The sequence below is a fragment of the Centroberyx affinis genome, unplaced genomic scaffold, assembly GCF_046629955.1.
Source record: "Centroberyx affinis isolate AG114_WGS23_722 - 3 ecotype Tasmania unplaced genomic scaffold, CSIRO-AGI_Caff_v1 ptg001089l_1, whole genome shotgun sequence".
Lineage (NCBI taxonomy): Eukaryota > Metazoa > Chordata > Actinopteri > Beryciformes > Berycidae > Centroberyx > Centroberyx affinis.
Window position 1 is genome coordinate 33,920 of NW_027279634.1, and position 11,081 is coordinate 45,000.

Sequence of the window (11,081 nt, forward strand, 5' to 3'; positions counted from 1 at the left end):
AGGCTAATATGATCCCTCTCTCTCTAGTAGTAGAGGGAGAATAACTGACAGAAAACACAGGTCACATGATAGTAACCTAATATACCTCCCCCTTCTCTATATCTCTCTCTCTACCTCTCTCTCTCTCTCAGCTGCTGACTCTGCAGAGACTCACACTGCCCACTGTTGCCCTTCTAATTATTGAACACGTGTGAATGTTTGACTGTGTGTGTGTGGGTGTGAGTGTGTGTGTCCTGCTTTGCCTTTCTGCTTCCCCGAGTGTGTAAAAACACGCACGTCTGTGTGCGACATTCATGCATGTATAGGTATGAGCTGTGCCTCCATGTGCACGTGTAATACATGCTTTCCTCCATGTATGTCTTTTGTGTGTGTGTTCATGTGTGTGTGTGTGTGTGTGTATGTTGCTGTTTGTGTACACGCATCTCTGTGGATGCATGCGAGTCACTTTGGGCCAGACTCTCGCTCTCTCTCTTTTTTTTGCTAATCCCTCTCCGGCCAAAAATAAAGACAGAATCTTCTTTATCCTCTGGACTTTTGGGAGGAAAGGAAAGAAAGAAGGAGAGAGGGGAGAAAGGACAGCGGGGGGAGACGAGTCAGATGAGGGAAACGGAGAGATGGAAGGGGAGAGGGGGACGGGGGGAAGAGGAGGAAGAGGGACTCTGGGGGGTCATTAGGGAAGAGGGGGGCAGAGGGAGAGGTGATAACAAAGAGCGGAGGAGAGGAGAGGGAGAGGGGGATGGAGGGGAAGATGGGTGGGTGGGAGGGGGGTTGAGATGTTATGAGGGAGAGGAAAGGAGGCGCCGAGGAAGGAGGGATAAAACGGGTAAAAGTTGGGAGAGAAGGACGGGTGGGGGCAAAGTGGACCCCCTCTCACTGCCATGGAAACAGGGTTTGAGCTCGCTGAGTGCGGTCCGTTGTTGAAAAAAAAAAAAAAAAAGTTTAAAATAGATGAGAGGGGAAATGGGAGAATGAAGAGATGAAGGAGGGAAGAGAGAGGGGGGAGGGGGGAGAAGACGGGAGCGGGGTGAGAAAGCGGGACGGCCGAATTGGGAGGCTGAGAAGAGCGAGCAAGAGAGAGAGAGAGAGAAAAGAGGCACAAAGTAAGGATTTGGGGGAAGAGGAGGAGTCGAGAGAGTTTGAAAGAGACGGAGCGAGAGAGCGAGAGAGAGAGAGAGAGGGAACGGGAGAGAGGAGAGAATGGAGCGGAGTGTGAGAGGGAGAGAGGGAGAGAGAGAGAGAGAGAGAGAGAGAGAGGATTGGAAAGTCAGAGAGGAAAAAAGGGAGGCGGAGAGAGAGAATCAGGCCATTCATCCATGCCTCTGGAGACGGACGCAGTCTGAATTCAGGATAGCTCAGTCAAAACGCCAACTCCACTTTGTCCCACAGCACCTCCGTCAGTCTCTGCTATAGCTACCAAGTGGCTGGGACACATCTAGAATACCTTAACACCATGACTGACAGCAATTGGCAGTATGTGATACACCCCCCCCCCACCCCCCCAGACACACACACACACACACACACACACACATACACACACCGCATACCGCACACCGCACCTTACTCAAGCAACGTTGTCAAATTTTCGGGGGCAATAATGGCGATCATAGGAACACCCTGGAAAGCCAAGTTTGTTACTAGTGTGTCAGCTAATGGGGGATTCTGATGATAAATAATACACACACACACACAGACAAACACACACACACACACACACACACACACACACAGGACACAAACACACTCAGCATGCCCGGGGATACATGCTGGAGTGTTGTCGGAACCCCAGAATCTCCCTTCTCCGGCACCAGAGAGCTTCCATAACCCTGTCGGATAATTGGTCTCCAGGGATACAATGCTGCTTAAAGCTAAAAGTTAAACCCTAATAAGGCTGTAAACACACACACCCACACACACACACACACACACACACACATGCAAAACATCATGAATGTTATATACACATGCAAGACTACATGCACACAAACACGGATTTAAATCATTTAAGTCTGCTTCGTTACAACCGAAAACGAATGGTGATAAATACTGAAGGGAAGAAACAAGTCAGTCAGTTTTGCTGGCTTTGCCATTTAGCCTCTCAGGCAGAGAGAGCAGAGCAAACAGACGCACTGTCCTGGTTATGCAGTAGTTTTCACTGAGGCGTGAATGTTTGTTTTGCCATTTTTTTCCTTTTTCTTTTCTAGTTGTAACTGTTCAGCTTTATGTTTAAGAAATTGCAGCACATCCCACAGGTATTTTGACCATGGTCACTGTGTGTCTGCCTGCATCTGTGTGTGTGTTTATACCTGCATCGCTGCATCTGTGCCTGTGTGTCTGTGCCTCTGTGTGTGTGTGTGTGTGTGTGTGTGTGTGTGTGTGTGTGTGTGTGTGTGTGTGCGTGCATGCGCGTACGTCTGTGTGACCTTGTCAAGAGCGTTCCTATTTAATCATCTCGGGGAAATCTCAAACATTCCCTTAAAATTGAACATGAAAGGTAACCTTCTCTATTTTTACTCTCCGTCTCTCTGCAGAGAATCAGGGAATTATCTTTTTCACTCCGCCTCAGATCCGTAGAAGGCGCCTGAATAGGATGGAGAGAGAGGGAGAAAGAGAGAGAGAGAGGAAGAGAGAATGACACACACACGCACGCACACACACAGAGGAACATAGTGACAGAGAAAGTGAGAGTGAGGGGGTAGAGAGAGTGACTGAAAGAGAAAGAGTGACAGCAAGAGAGGAAGCAAGTTGGAGAAAGACAGGAAAGCGAGGAAGAAAGGAGGCGAGGGGAAGAGGGGACGGTGGCTTGTGTGAAGGACTGGAAGACAGACAAATTATTTGGTAGAGATGCAGAATGCTCCAGCCCTGAAAGGCTTGCAGAATGAGACGTCCATTTAACGAGATGAAAAGTGAGAGGACACAAAGAAGATGCTATAATGAGGCGTGGTAGCAGTTCATGGTACTTGTACAAACAACTCCATTAGAAGTAGCTCGGAGATGCTGAGAAGCAGGATTCGGTTGCTACTGAGGCTGCCAGTTGCTAGACAGCGGTTTAATGACAGCACGTCGTTATGATACACTGCTTTCCCCAGATGGACGCCGCGCACGCTCGCACGCTCGCATTCACACCAATCGCGGGGCGCGAGCGTGTGCATGCACATACGCACAGACTGGCCCCTTCCACACGGCAGATATCACCCTCACCAGGCACACTCTTTGTTAATGTATTTGTCAGTCTCTCTCTCTCCCTCTCTCTCTCTCTGTGTCAGTAGCTAGGGCAGCTGGCTAAGTGGTGGTGTTGGTTGAGCCTGAGGCAAGAGCAAGGAGACCTCAGGTTTTGGCTGGGCTGAAGTATTTAGGCAAGCCGTCCGAAGCCTGTTTCACTCAGTCAGAACCCAGCGGGTCAGTCCCACCAGAGACCAATTACAACTCTACTGCCAATCCGCGGACGGGAGGCGCGATCAAACGAAACAATGCACAGAAATGCAGAATGTGCACATACGGGCCCACACGCGTGAGCACAGCATACTGTACGCACGCACGCACCCGAGTGAGCGCGCCGACACGCACACAAACACTTTTTTTTTTCTTTTTTCTATGTCTGTTGTCATCTCTCTCGCCGACGCTGTCTCTGTATGTCTCTCTATCCTTATTTCTGTGTTTCTTAACAAACATAATAATCCTTCTGTCTCTTACCGCTCCACCAAGTCCCCAAGGCTTCACAGTAACACTCACAGAGACCCACATACCAAATGTTCCACTCCCAACAATATTTACCAAAAAAAAGTGTTTTCCACGCAGGCAGACTTAACCAAGGACAGTGAGAGGTAACTGAGCGCACACGTGCACGCACACGCACACACACACACACACATACGCGCACACGCACACACAGTCTGCCCCATCGGTGACTCACTGTCTGCAGCACACACGTTACTGTAACTCCTCAACTTCTCATGGTGACACACACACACACACACACACACACACACGCGCCACCAGAGCATAAATCATTCATAATGATCATTAAAAGGAGAGAAGGGGGATAGGTGGGTGGAATAAATCTCTCCTCTAGCCCCCCTCCCTTAGTCACGGTGATGTGAACTGACAGTCACCAATTACCCAGAGTCATCTGGGCCAGGGAGCATAAGGCATGGTCACACACTCACACGGACACACCCAAACACACACACACACACACACACACACACATAGACAACAACACACCTATATGTACTGTGTATGTACACCCACGCACAAACACACATGGACACAAAAACATGGACACCCACACTCAGACATTGACACACATTCAAAAGCATATATGCAGACACACTGACATTGACACATATAAACACGCACTGACGCTGATAATCACGCACGCACACGCGCACACACACACACACACACACACACACACACAGAGCACACTTACCTTGATTTATTCCTCTTATTCCTCTCCTTGGCTAGAGGGAAGAAAGGGTCTCTCTCTGTCTTCCCTCCGTAAGCCCCAGGGAGAAGAGGCACTTAAGAGAACACAGGCGCGACACATGTTGAACCGGGGCTGCTGCTGAGGCGCACGGAGCAGAGGCGAGGGGAACAAGAGAGCTCCATTCAAACAAAGATAAAAAAGCTCCTCTCGACTGGTAAATGACAAGCCTATGGGCTGGCACTGGATTGGGACAGTTTAGCACTGCTGTATTTAGATTGTAGTTCTCTTTGCAAGCTTGGCATTAATGCATTTTGTTTTAATGGGGAATCCCTCCTGTGTGCCATTTAAAAAAAAACTCTCCACAGGTTGATTTGTCTGGGAGCTTTTTAGGATTAACAACTTGAAGCATTTGTAAAAGTAACCATTTAACAAGGAATTTTGCCGTGGTTGGCGTCAATCGACCTTCAACTGAATTTAGTCAGTAAGTGAATTTATTTAATATTAAAAACCTTTTTTCTGTAAAAACGGTTTGATCTATAAAAGCAGCAAATGTCCGTCTAATTTTAGGAAGCGTATTGCATTATCCATTTAGGTTTGGGATAGAGTGAATTGGCTGTGAATCTGTGCAACCAAGTAGTACAGAATGTGTGGCTTCAGAGGCTTTGCCAAGATAGAATCCTTTCCACCGTCTTACCAAACGGACAGAGATCATTCTAGTTTTCACTGCTGTACAGTAAAGACACAATCCACCGAATGCCTCTCAGCTCAGTTCAGTTTATCCCAAACAGTTTACTTTAGATGTCATTAGGCATGATGATATGCTATTAGGATGAGATTGGTTGTGAAACGGTGATTCAGGGCTTCTGAGATACGATAAACGTGCCGGAATTAGAGGGCAGAGATGTCATCAGCAACCAGGATACATGTCCTAGACCTGAGGACCCCAGAGCTGGGCTCATACAGAGTGATTAATTACAGGAAAATCACTTTCACAAGTTTTAAGGAGGGCCCATAATATCAAGTTTGCTCAGTCAGTATCTGAGCTAGAGTGTGAGTCAGCGAAAGAAACAACCAGTCCACTAAAACGACTGCAAGAGTCCACATGAGACAAAGAGTAAACATGGTGTAAGGCAACAGAAATGTGTCCTCAATATTTCACAGCATTCAAAAGAAAAGGTGCTTTATGCACAGAACTCAAATTTAATGGGGAGTCAATTCTTTGAGGTTTTTATTGGTTATGCAGGAGTTGATGATGTGATGTTGGTTGGATAAAGATAATGCAGTACTTCTGAAATATAATAAGGGACATGTTTCTTTTAAGGATTCTGTTTGGAAGAAAAGTTGTCACGTATTTCTGAATCAGGTTTTAAAAACTGTCAGTAGGAACTGTCAACACTGCCAGACTCAGCTGCAGTGTAAAAACCAAACCAGCTGGTTTAGGAAAGATGGCCTCGGTAGAAAAGACTGCAATAACCAAAAGGTCACAGGTTTGAGTCCTGCAACAGTGTGTGTCCTGTCCTTGAGAAAGATACTGATTCTGACCTGTTCACTCATTAAGTAGATAAAAGCATTAGCTACTTTAAGTGACTAAAATGCAAAAACAAAAGAAAAAGGCAGATAATTGCTGTTTCAAAAATGCTTATAAAATCCTGTTCAATAAACAAAGGTTGAACAACAATTGAACAACATCAATAATGTTGTGTTGCTTTTATTTTAATGCCAGTGATCATTTCATAAGGATAATTATTCTACTTCTTAATGCTATAGGTCTTATTTTGGGATTAAATTTGTCAAATGATCCCGGAATAGAGGATGGAATAGAGGATGATCACCAGTCACTTACAGTAATCGCCTTTGAATTTATCAAGCCACTTGACAATTTATCACTCTCTTCACATGCAATTTCATCACGTTTAAATGTATCAGTTAATTGTTCGTTCGGCTCTTCCAGGCACTAAAGGCTGCACACCTTAAATGATAAATGGCAATTTAGTTGTTGAAATGATAAATAATGAATGACAGGAAGAGGTGATAAATTATGAAAATGGCTCTGTTTTGATCAAATCACCACTATTTTACTCAAATCGCCTTTGGATTACTCAAATCACTTGACAAATTATCACTCATTTTCACCACATCTTTTTTTAATCATTTCATTTTTGTTAGTTCCATCCCTGACAGGTGGCGGGGCCATGGAGACAACGTTTATAAAAAGACATCCTCAATATATACCAAAGAAAGTCAATATTCTGTTAACAGCATTCAGACTCGCTGTCACATACAGAAAGTCAAGTCTCAACAAAAAGATTTGTTTTTCACGTCGATATTTATCGACTATAAGATGTCAGCAATACCTCACTACACAATTTCTTTATTTTGTTCTTTCTTTCTGTCTTTCTTTCTTGGTTTCATTCTTTCTCTCCTACCATTCGCCTACCCTCAACCTTTACTTTGTGCTTGTTGTGGTTACCTCACTGCACAGTTCCTTTCTTTCTTTCTTCCTTTTTTCTTCCTTTCTTCCTTCCCTCTCTTCTCTCCTACCATTCTCCTATTATCAGCCTTTACTTCGTGCTTGTTTTTGTTACCTCACTGCAGTTTCTTTCTTTCTTTCTTTCTTTCTTTCCTTCCTTCCTCTCTCTCCTACCATTCCCCTACCCTCAACCTTTACTTTGCGCTTGTTGTTACCTCACTGCAGTTTCTTTCTCTCTTTCTCTCTTTCTTTCTTTCTTTCTTTCTTTCTTTCTTTCTTTCTATCTCTCCTACCATTCTCCTACCTTCAACCTTTACTTCGCGCTTGTTGTTACCTCACTGCAGTTTCTTTCTCTCTCTCTTTCTTTCTTTCTTTCTTTCTTTCTTTCCTTCTCTCCTACCATTCTCCTACCTTCAACCTTTACTTTGCGCTTGTTGTTGTTACCTCACTGCAGTTTCTTTCTTTCTTTCTTTCTTTCTTTCTTTCTTTTTTCTTTCCTTCCTTCCTTCCTTCCTCTCTCTCCTACCATTCTCCTACCCTCAACCTTTACTTCGCGCTTGTTGTTACCTCACTACACAGCTTGTTGTTGTTACCTCACTGCAGTTTCTTTCTCCCTTTCTTTCTTTCTTTCTTTCTTTCTTTCTTTCTTTCTTCCTTCCTTCCTTCCTCTCTCTCCTACCATTCTCCTCCCCTCAGCCTTTACTTCGCGCTTGTTGTTACCTCACTACACAGTTTTTTTTCTTCCTTCCTTCCTTCCTTCCTTCCATCCTCCCTCCCTCCTACCCTCAACCTTCACCTGCGCTCGATGCTCCCCTCACTTCCCTCCTAACAGTATGTAAGCCGGGGACGGGACAAGTTCAGGACGTGTAGCGGAGCGTGTGCCTGCTCTGCCACTGAGGCGATGCTGCGGAGACGATGTAGCCCCCGGGCCACACAGAGACGTCAGGCCGGGGTGGAGAACAGCAAATAGCAACGCTGTAATTTAACAGACTGAGTCAAACGCCACTGCAATATGTGACCTTTACATAGCTGGTGGGCTAATACAGAAATGTAGAGCGAGCGAGAGAGAGAGAGAGGTGGATGGAAATAAAAGCGGGGGAGCGGACACACCCGGACGAACACACACACACACACACACGCACACATAGCCGTATTCGCGCATACGTTCGCATGTAAAATCAAGCATTGGTGCACGAGGATCTAATGCCGTTATGAGTGAAGCGGAAGATACTCACACACACACACACACACACACACACACACACACACACGCAAAAGCACACTTGCTGACCCTTCTGGTGACGCTACGTTAACACCATACACAAAATCAAAGTTTGTGTGTGCGTGTGTGTCAGCGTGTGTGTGTGCATGTGTCTGTGTGTGTGTGTGTGTGTGTGTGTGTGCGTGTGCTAAATCAGGCAGTTCTGCAGTGAAAGTGACTGTCAGACCAGACTATTGCAGGGATGTGCTGATAGAGAGGTTTTAGAGCTGCAGACTACCGCCTAAGGCCTAGAGGAACTCGGAGAAAGAGAGAGACACACAGAGAGAGAGAGAGTGAGAGAGGGGGTGGGGGGGTGGGGTGGGAGGTGGAGTGGCAAACCGAGGAAAGGAGGAGAAGCAACAGAGATAAAGAAAACAGGAATGCGGCAGAAAATAAACAAGGTTATAGAAATGGGGAGGGAGGCGACGAGCAAGGGATTTGAGAGAGGTGGGAACCAAGGTCAAGGCAGTGAAGCAGAGAGAGAGAGGAAAGAGGGAGAAAGGTGAGGAGAGATAGAAAGGAGGGACAGAGAGAGCGAGCGACAACGAGAAGAGAGAGGGAGGGCAGCGGTTAGAGAGTGAGACCCGTGCATGATAATTTCTTCATTAGGAAAGACCTTGACCGCAAATTTTCTCGCTACAATCCTGATCTCCTGACTCTCTCCCCTCCTCCTCTTCTTATCCCCCCCCTCTCTCCTTCCCTGCACACCTCTCCCCCTGCCCCCCCACCCCCCTCTGCTTACTTTTCTCTCTTTTTCTCCCTCTCCACGTCACAGCCCTCTCATTATAGAATCACTACTCAGCAACTCTCATGGTGTGAGAGAGAGAGCAAGAGAAAGAGAGAGGGAGAGAGGGAGAGAGAGAGAGAGAGAGAGAGAGAGAGAGAGCATGACTATCGTGTGACTTCGCTGTGTTCTGTCGTTCTCTTTCCTCTACAAGCCTTTACTACTGCACACGCACATAGAATCCCCTTCTCAACCGGGGGATTCAAGCGCCCTTAGCGTAAATGAGGAAAATAAATCCTTTCAAAGGAAAGCGAGAGCAAAAAAAAGAGGGATTTTCAACACACATGCACTTCGGCAAACAAATGTGAAATCAATAAGGAGTATCCTTGGATACGTAAAGAGTGCGCCATGAGCTGCATACAAAATAACACAGAGGAGATCTCTAGGTTAAAAAAGTGGAAAAATATGCTTTGAGTGAATAATTCGTTTAAAGCAGGACATGCACAGCAGTTAGTAGGAATGTAGGGCTTCACAATTCTGGCCCATTTTATATGAAGGAGTAGTTGATGGTCTATACCCTATATAGAGGGAAAGATTCAAAATATTCGGTATCAGACTGATACAAAACTCCGGCAGAAAATGCAATGTGACTTTGACTTTTGAGGAAAATGAGTAAAAAACGGAAAATCCCCCAGCTCCCACACCCGTCTACCCACACACACAGACACACACACGCACACACACACACACACACACACACACACACACACAGCAACAACAAAAACAACAACAACAAGTTAGAACACCAAAAATCTACAGTGCCAGTAGCCAGTACAAGCACAGTAGACATTTAAATACATACAGTCACATTCTCTTCTCCCACAGCGCACATTTCTCTCGGCAACCTTCAAACATTTATAAATGTGACGATATCGGCTCAGACAGAAAAGCCCAAGTATTCCCCCCTAAGGCGTGCAGAGACCATCCCTTTCAGCACCGCCACAGGGCCTGCAGCTAGGACCCAAACCCCTCCACTCGCTCCTGTGGGACAGCCGAACAGCCAAGTTGGCCCGCCCAAACTGAACATTCAGTAATACGCTTACCGCCTTTTTACACAAACACAGACACAGGCCCAAGAATGAAGCTCCCTACGCACATAGTCTCCCCCAGCTCATACGGAGCAAGCTCAAAACATATTTAACCCATTGATATTGTAAAAAAACCCAAAAGAACACATGCTCTTGCCCCTTGACTTTAAGATCACGTATGAGGGCGTTAATATCTATTATGTGCATATGTGACATTTGTATTTTTCCTTCCTTTAAATGTCAGGTTAAAAATGTAATGGCTTATCTTCATAACACCGGGTTTCAGGCTTTTTCATTTGCATAACATCCAGCGCTGGAGCAGCGAGGCTTTGACCGCGTTAAACTGCGGTCGGGTTTAAACAGCCAAATCTGCTGGGAAAAACCTGGATGGGTTAAAGTAAATGAATGTCACTCTCCCTTCTCTCAATAACTACCGCTGACGCACCCTGGAGGAACGCACTTCACCTCCAGCTGGTTTTGCGGGGACCTGCTCGGCGGCCGGCAGTACGAGGCTGTGCTTGTTTTGGGCAGCTCCCAGGCGAGGCTGTATGTATGTGTGTTACTCTGCCTTCTCCTGCAACTACTCCTGGAGGCCTTTTCTGTAAATAAGAGTGTGACCTTGGTTAACTCGTGTGATTAAATGGACACAGTGTAAAGGGAATTGAGTTTTATCTGTATCGTACAGTGCAATATCATCCAATAGATTTAGAAAATAGGGGTTTTGTCTTGACTACCAACCAACCTGGTGGAAACATTCCGCTGGCTTAGATCCATCTATTAACTCCTCGTGGGAAATTCCTTTTTTTTTCCAGGCCGCCGTGCTGAAACACACCGCGCTGCTCCTAGGTGTCCGTCTTTGGGAGCGGATCGATATGACTTATAATAGATCTGTTTAGTTGTGTTTCACAGCGCAGTCTATGCTGCTCTTGATCCCACATCCCACCGCTCACATAGCGTAGCACAAGATATGAGACACAGTTTGTTCCAAAACGCCAGGCATGCATTTTGGTGGAAAAACAACGCTTCCAAATTCTGCGCATTTTGGAAAATAAGGATTATTGCACCTTAAATATGCTGCAACCGTGCAAGAAAAGGGCTTCCGACAGTTA